The 5,703-nt window shown below is 58.2% G+C and overlaps 1 pseudogene; it reads left to right on the top strand.

Annotated features, from left to right (window-relative positions):
* The first annotated feature begins 85 nt into the window (after nt 1-85).
* On the top strand, nt 86-2,627 carry LOC101752560 (annotated as a pseudogene).
* The last annotated feature ends 3,076 nt before the right edge of the window (nt 2,628-5,703 follow it).

The following is a 5,703-nucleotide window of genomic DNA, read 5'->3' as shown; positions in this document are numbered from 1 at the left end:
CCCCCCCCCCCCCCCCCCACCCACTCTGCCGCTGGCCGTCGGCTATAAAACCGCGCTGCACCCGCAACCACCTTCGCCGAACGCGCAAAGCGCCATTAGAAAAACCACAGCAGAAGACCAGAGATCAACCGATCCGAACGCGAGGGGCAACCGCAGGTAGCGCTATATAATGGCCGCTCCGGCCTCCTCGCCCACCACCGCAGCCGCCGCGCCCGCGTCGTCGTCGTTGTCACCGCCCAAGCCTCCAAACAACGCCGCCGCTGGCACCATGCTCGTCGAGCCGCAGATGCCGTCGCCCTACCCCGACGCCGCGGTGTCTAGCGTCAGCTCGTCGAGCAGCAGCAGCAGCAGTGCCAGCAGCAGCCAAGCGGACCGGTCGTCCACGTTCTCCCTCGACTCGTCGTCGGCCGCGACGCCGTCGTCGTCCCCGCCGCGCCCGCACCGGGCGAGCGACGTGGCGTGGGCGCCCATCCGGGGCCGGGATCTCGGCCCGCGGGACTTCACGCTCCTCCGCCGCGTCGGCGCCGGGGACATCGGCACCGTCTACCTCTGCCGCCTCGAGGGCGGCGGCGGGCAGGCCGAGGGCGGCCCCGCGTGCGCGTACGCCATGAAGGTGGTGGACCGTCGCGCGCTCGCCAAGAAGGGCAAGCTGGGCCGCGCCGCCGCCGAGAAGCGCGTCCTCCGGCGGCTCGACCACCCGTTCCTCCCCACCATGTTCTCGGACTTTGACGCCGGCGCGGATTTCTCGTGCATCGTCATGGAGTTCTGCCCCGGCGGCGGACTTCACTGCTCTCGCCACTGCATGCCGGGACGCCGCTTCCCGCTCGCTCCGCGCGGTTCTACGGCGCCAAGGTGGTCCTCGCCCTCGAGTACCTGCATATGATGGGCATCGTGTACCGCGACCTCAAGCCGGAGAACGTGCTCATCCGGGGCGACGGCCACATCATGCTCACCGACTTCGACCTGTCGCTCGAGTCCACGGCGTCGCCGGCGCTAGAGGACGCGAGGAGCGGCGACAGGGGGGAGGGCGCGCCGGCGCCGGCGCCGACGTGCCTCCCGATCCCGGAGCTGCAGCTCCTCCGGCTGCGGCGGTGGAAGCGCCGGTCATCCGCCGCGCCCCGGCCGCGGTTCGTGGCGGAGCCCGTGGACGCGCGGTCGAGCTCCTTCGTGGGCACGCACGAGTACGTGGCCCCCGAGGTGGCGCGCGGCGGCGGGCACGGCGCCGCCGTGGACTGGTGGGCCTACGGCGTGTTCCTCTACGAGCTCATCTACGGGCGCACCCCGTTCGTGGGGGAGACCAACGAGGCCACGCTCCGCAACATCGTGCGCCGCCCGCTCGAGTTCCCCACCGCCGCCTCCTCCCACGGCAGCGGCGGCGACGACGCCGCGGCGCGCGACCTGATCGCGCGGCTCCTGGACAAGGACCCGCGCACCCGGCTCGGGTCGAAGCGCGGCGCCGCCGACGTGAAGGCGCACGCCTTCTTCAAGGGCCTCAACCTGGCGCTGCTGCGGTCGTCGCCCCCGCCCGTGGTGCCGCCCCCCGCCGCGCTGCACCGGTGCGACGACAAGGCCGCTGACATGCAGCAGCTGTTCGAACACTTCTGACGTCATCCTCGGCTCCTCGCCTATTCAGCTAGCCCCCCAAAACAAACTAAATCAAATCAAGCAAAGCATTTTTGTTGTCGATCGATGCATAGCCAAGGCCCGGACTAACCATTCAGCTGGGGTAGCCAGATGCAAAGCCTGTGTTGAGTAGCTAATTACTCTAGTAGTACTCCGTACTCCATTAGCACACTGCTGTTAATTACTATCAATGGATTAATTTGATTCCAATTACCGCGCCAGTTCATCCTTGAGAGCCAAGCTCATGTCGGTATGATACTACCACCTGACGAAGAAGACGACGGCTGAGCTGGACTGACAGCGGCAGCACCGAGGAGGAGGACACGCGCGACTGCTGCGCGATTAGCTGGCGCTAAGCGGGATCTTACCGCCTACTAATTAAGCGCGTTCTAGCTCCGATCGAAGAAACAAAAAAGGAGATGCAGTTCTGCCGCCATCGATCTACTGGCGCTCTTGTTCTGCCCCGCGGCCTGGAGCCAATTAACAAGGACCGCCGCTGGATTTGTCCGGGCTAGCTGCTGATGTGCAGTGGTCGTCTGTTAGGGTTGGGGAGCTGTGTGCACAATGATGGCGACTGGCGAGGGATCTGAGTCGAGCTGTCAGTGAGATGGAGGCGGCGGGCTGTCTCGAGCTTGTCCGGTGTCTGTCCATGATGAAACGCCGCGTGGACTCGTGGGCTCTCTCTCTCTATCCGGGGAGTTTCCTTGCAAGCACAGAGCCACAGACCGAGAGCAACAGAGGCGGCGGCGGTAGTTGAGTTCGTTGGTGAACCAGCCAGCGATGGGAAGTCGATGGATAGGGGCCAGGGCGAAGAGTAATCTAGGGGAATGCATGATCTGGAACCGCAACCGTGGTCTGTGGATCAGGCTAACCTAGCACAATGTGAATTGAACTTATATTAGCCTCTGAAGCTTGCATTTATGTGTATGTGCTACTCATTGTATTGTACATGTGGTAATATTCCTTATTAACACATTCTTATGACACCCAAGCTAGTTCTCATGCCTCTGGTGATAGCAATGCGGCGTATTTCGAAGCAAGGTTATGCTGTTATAAATAAATAAATAAATAAATAAATAATAAATAAATAAATGCACTGTCAGCCGGGAAGCATGTGGGGCTACTCATCATTTGTTTGGAAAAAAATCACTCAGGATAAGTTCATGGACCGAACGGACTCTTAAGAACCTTTCTTTTGCTCTGAAAAACTAGCCTCTCCTTTAGAGATGGATAAGAAGCACATGCAGCCGGTACAACAGAACAACCTTTTTTTTTTCCCATCTCCCATGATGGATGGCATATATTGACATATAGTGGCTTGAAATCTTCATTTCAAAAATGAAGCAGCCCATGCATCATCAGCAACTTGTTCTCTCCATTGCGAAGACAGACATTCGCCTGCCATAACAGGCCACCCATGCCCAGCATCCCCTAAGCACCGCGTACACTGCCTCGCTGTTTCCTTTTTGTACCTTTGTTGCATGGGCGCTCGTATTGTACCCATCCCAGCACCAACTGCCAATCGCACAGCGTCGTCCGTCGCAGTAGAGTACGTACGTCGTGTCTCATATGCGCAGCGGCACAGGAGTACATGGCCTGCCGCCTGCAGATCCAAGGAACCTTTTTGGTGCCATGCAAAAAAGGCATCCACGCAGGGCCCCACGCGCAGGAGAATAAGGTGGCGGGCCACGTTGTGCGAGTGATGGGGACTCTCTGGCTGGCTGCTAGGCTTCAGATCGATCAGACTGCCAACAATGGCAGCTGGGATGTGCGATGGGGTGACAGGCAGGTCCCGGCCGGCTCGCACGCACGCATGGCATGGCAATTGGCATGGCATCTCCCCGCGTGCGGCGCGGCCCGGCCGGCCGGCTGCTGGAGGGTGCAGTGGTCACTCACTCCGTCGCAGCTGCCCCGGGCGAAGGGTAGTCACGGTGTCAACTGTCACGGGCGATGGCCAGCCTCGCATGCTGCAGGACCGCGAGGCGGAGCCTCTTGCATTGTGCGCTGCACTGCCGCGGTCACGCACGCCACGCTCTCGTGCATGGCAGATGGTGTGGCACCGGCCGGCCGGCCGGCAACTTTTCTCGGCTGGTACGGTGGTCACGGCCACGTTGGTTGCCGGGGGGCGGGGCGGGCGCGGCTCGCGAGAGCCTGTCTGCCAGCACGCGCCGTGTCGACCGATCCGTCGATCTGGACGCCGCGCGGTGGCTGCTGGCTCTCGCGATCGATCGACCAAACGGCCTTCAATGCATTGGATTGAAGGTGCTGCTGTCTCTGGTCCTCCCAAGGTGGCAAGGCAACCACGCACGTTTTTCGCTTAGCAAGTGCGCGGTTCAAAAACTTGTGAGTTCTTGCATAAAGAAAGCTTACTGCACGAGTACTCTGGTATGTTCAACTCAGTGCGTGGCGTATTCAATATCTGGATGATGATTCAAGCTCGACCGAGAGCTTTATTCCCCATGCATGAGCACAAAAAGCTGCGCCGCTCATCATGAGCCGGAGTTGCACCTAGCTGAACTCGATCGCCATGAGTGCCTATCTAAGACCCGAGGATGTTATCATCATCGTGGCCTTTACAGTCGAGCAGTGGATTGTCATGTCAATTACAACGGCATCATTTACCATACCACACTCTGTTTGTAGTAGTACCAGATGTCCAGATGCCTTGGAGTCGTCAAAAACGTACGTAACGACGTAACGTAATCGACCGATCCATCCATTGTCGTTTGTCGTCCCAATCCTAAGTTCCCGACGGATCGATTCAAAGAAAATTAAAGGACTAAAGGAGAACTATAGATGGCCAAATGGGTGGCCCAGCTTGACCTGGCACGAGCACGGTTTGACCCGACATGTTTAGGCCAGTAAACGTGCCGGGTCGTGCCAGCCCACATGTCGAAGAAGCAGCCCAGGCACGGCCCACTACCTTCTTAGGCGGTTCGTGCCGGCACGCTGGCCCAGCGGGCCTTAATGGCCTTGCCGTGCTCGTGCCAGCCCGCGGGCACGGCATCAACCTTCGAAGCCGGTTCCTCCCCTGCGCCTCTTTGCCGTCCACCTCCCCTCGCCGGTTGGCACCAGCACCGTCATCCACCTCTGGGCGCTCCCCGCGGGATGGCGTTGAATCGCGGGTTGCCAAGCAGCTCGTGGATAAAGGAGTGGTCCCAGGGGAGCTCCTCCAGCGTGACCCGTCGCGGGGCGGTCCCGGTGGGTGGCAGTGCCTCCGCGGCAGTGGGGTGGGACCTAGGGGTGGTGGTGTGACGGAACCGTCCAAATTAACATAGCTAAAGCACACTTAAGTCGCTTAACACGCGACCATGTACTTTAAACAAGTCAACTTGGTCGTCCGTCGGATTTCATCCGATAAACCACTTAACTCCGGATCGAGAAAGCAAGACTCGCTCGAAGGCGAGTGGTTACAGAGATTACAGCAGTCCATCCAGATTAAACAAGTGCAACAATTTATTACAACATCAAGTTAGAAATTCAACAGAGTTTGCGGAGTTTTCAAGCGATAGAAATAAATAAGCGGAAGCTAAATATCGTTGCATGATATCATGAAGAAGCCGATCATGACATCAATGATCCCTATCCTCGCCGTCCGAGGAGGGATCTGTGGTGGAACTGCCCAAATTAACTTAGCTAAAGCACATTCAAGTCGCCTAACACGCAATCATGTACTCTAATCAAGCTAACTCGGCAGTCCGTCGGATTTCATCTGATAAACCACTTATCACAGGACCAAGAAAGTATAGCTCACACGAAGTTGAGTGGTTCCAGAGATTACAATAGATCATCCAGATTAAACAAGTGCATCAAGATTCTTACAACATTGAGTTCGAAATTCAAACATAGTTGCAGAGTTCAAACAGCAGAAAGAAATAAGCGGAAGCTAACGTCGTTGCCGGACATCATGATGAAGCCGATCATGACGTCAATGATCCCGATCCTCGCCGTTCGAGGAGGGCTCTCTGGCGGAACCGCCCAACTTAAACTGGCTTAAGTGCGCTTAATTGCTGTCAGAACAACAATTATCCATAACGCACTTAAAACAATGTAAGTCCGGTAGTCCGTCAAGGGTTCTGT

The sequence above is a fragment of the Setaria italica genome, chromosome IX (assembly GCF_000263155.2).
Source record: "Setaria italica strain Yugu1 chromosome IX, Setaria_italica_v2.0, whole genome shotgun sequence".
Taxonomy (NCBI): Eukaryota; Viridiplantae; Streptophyta; class Magnoliopsida; order Poales; family Poaceae; genus Setaria; species Setaria italica.
Note: the sequence above shows the minus strand (reverse complement) of the source record. Positions and strands in the feature narration are given on the sequence as shown.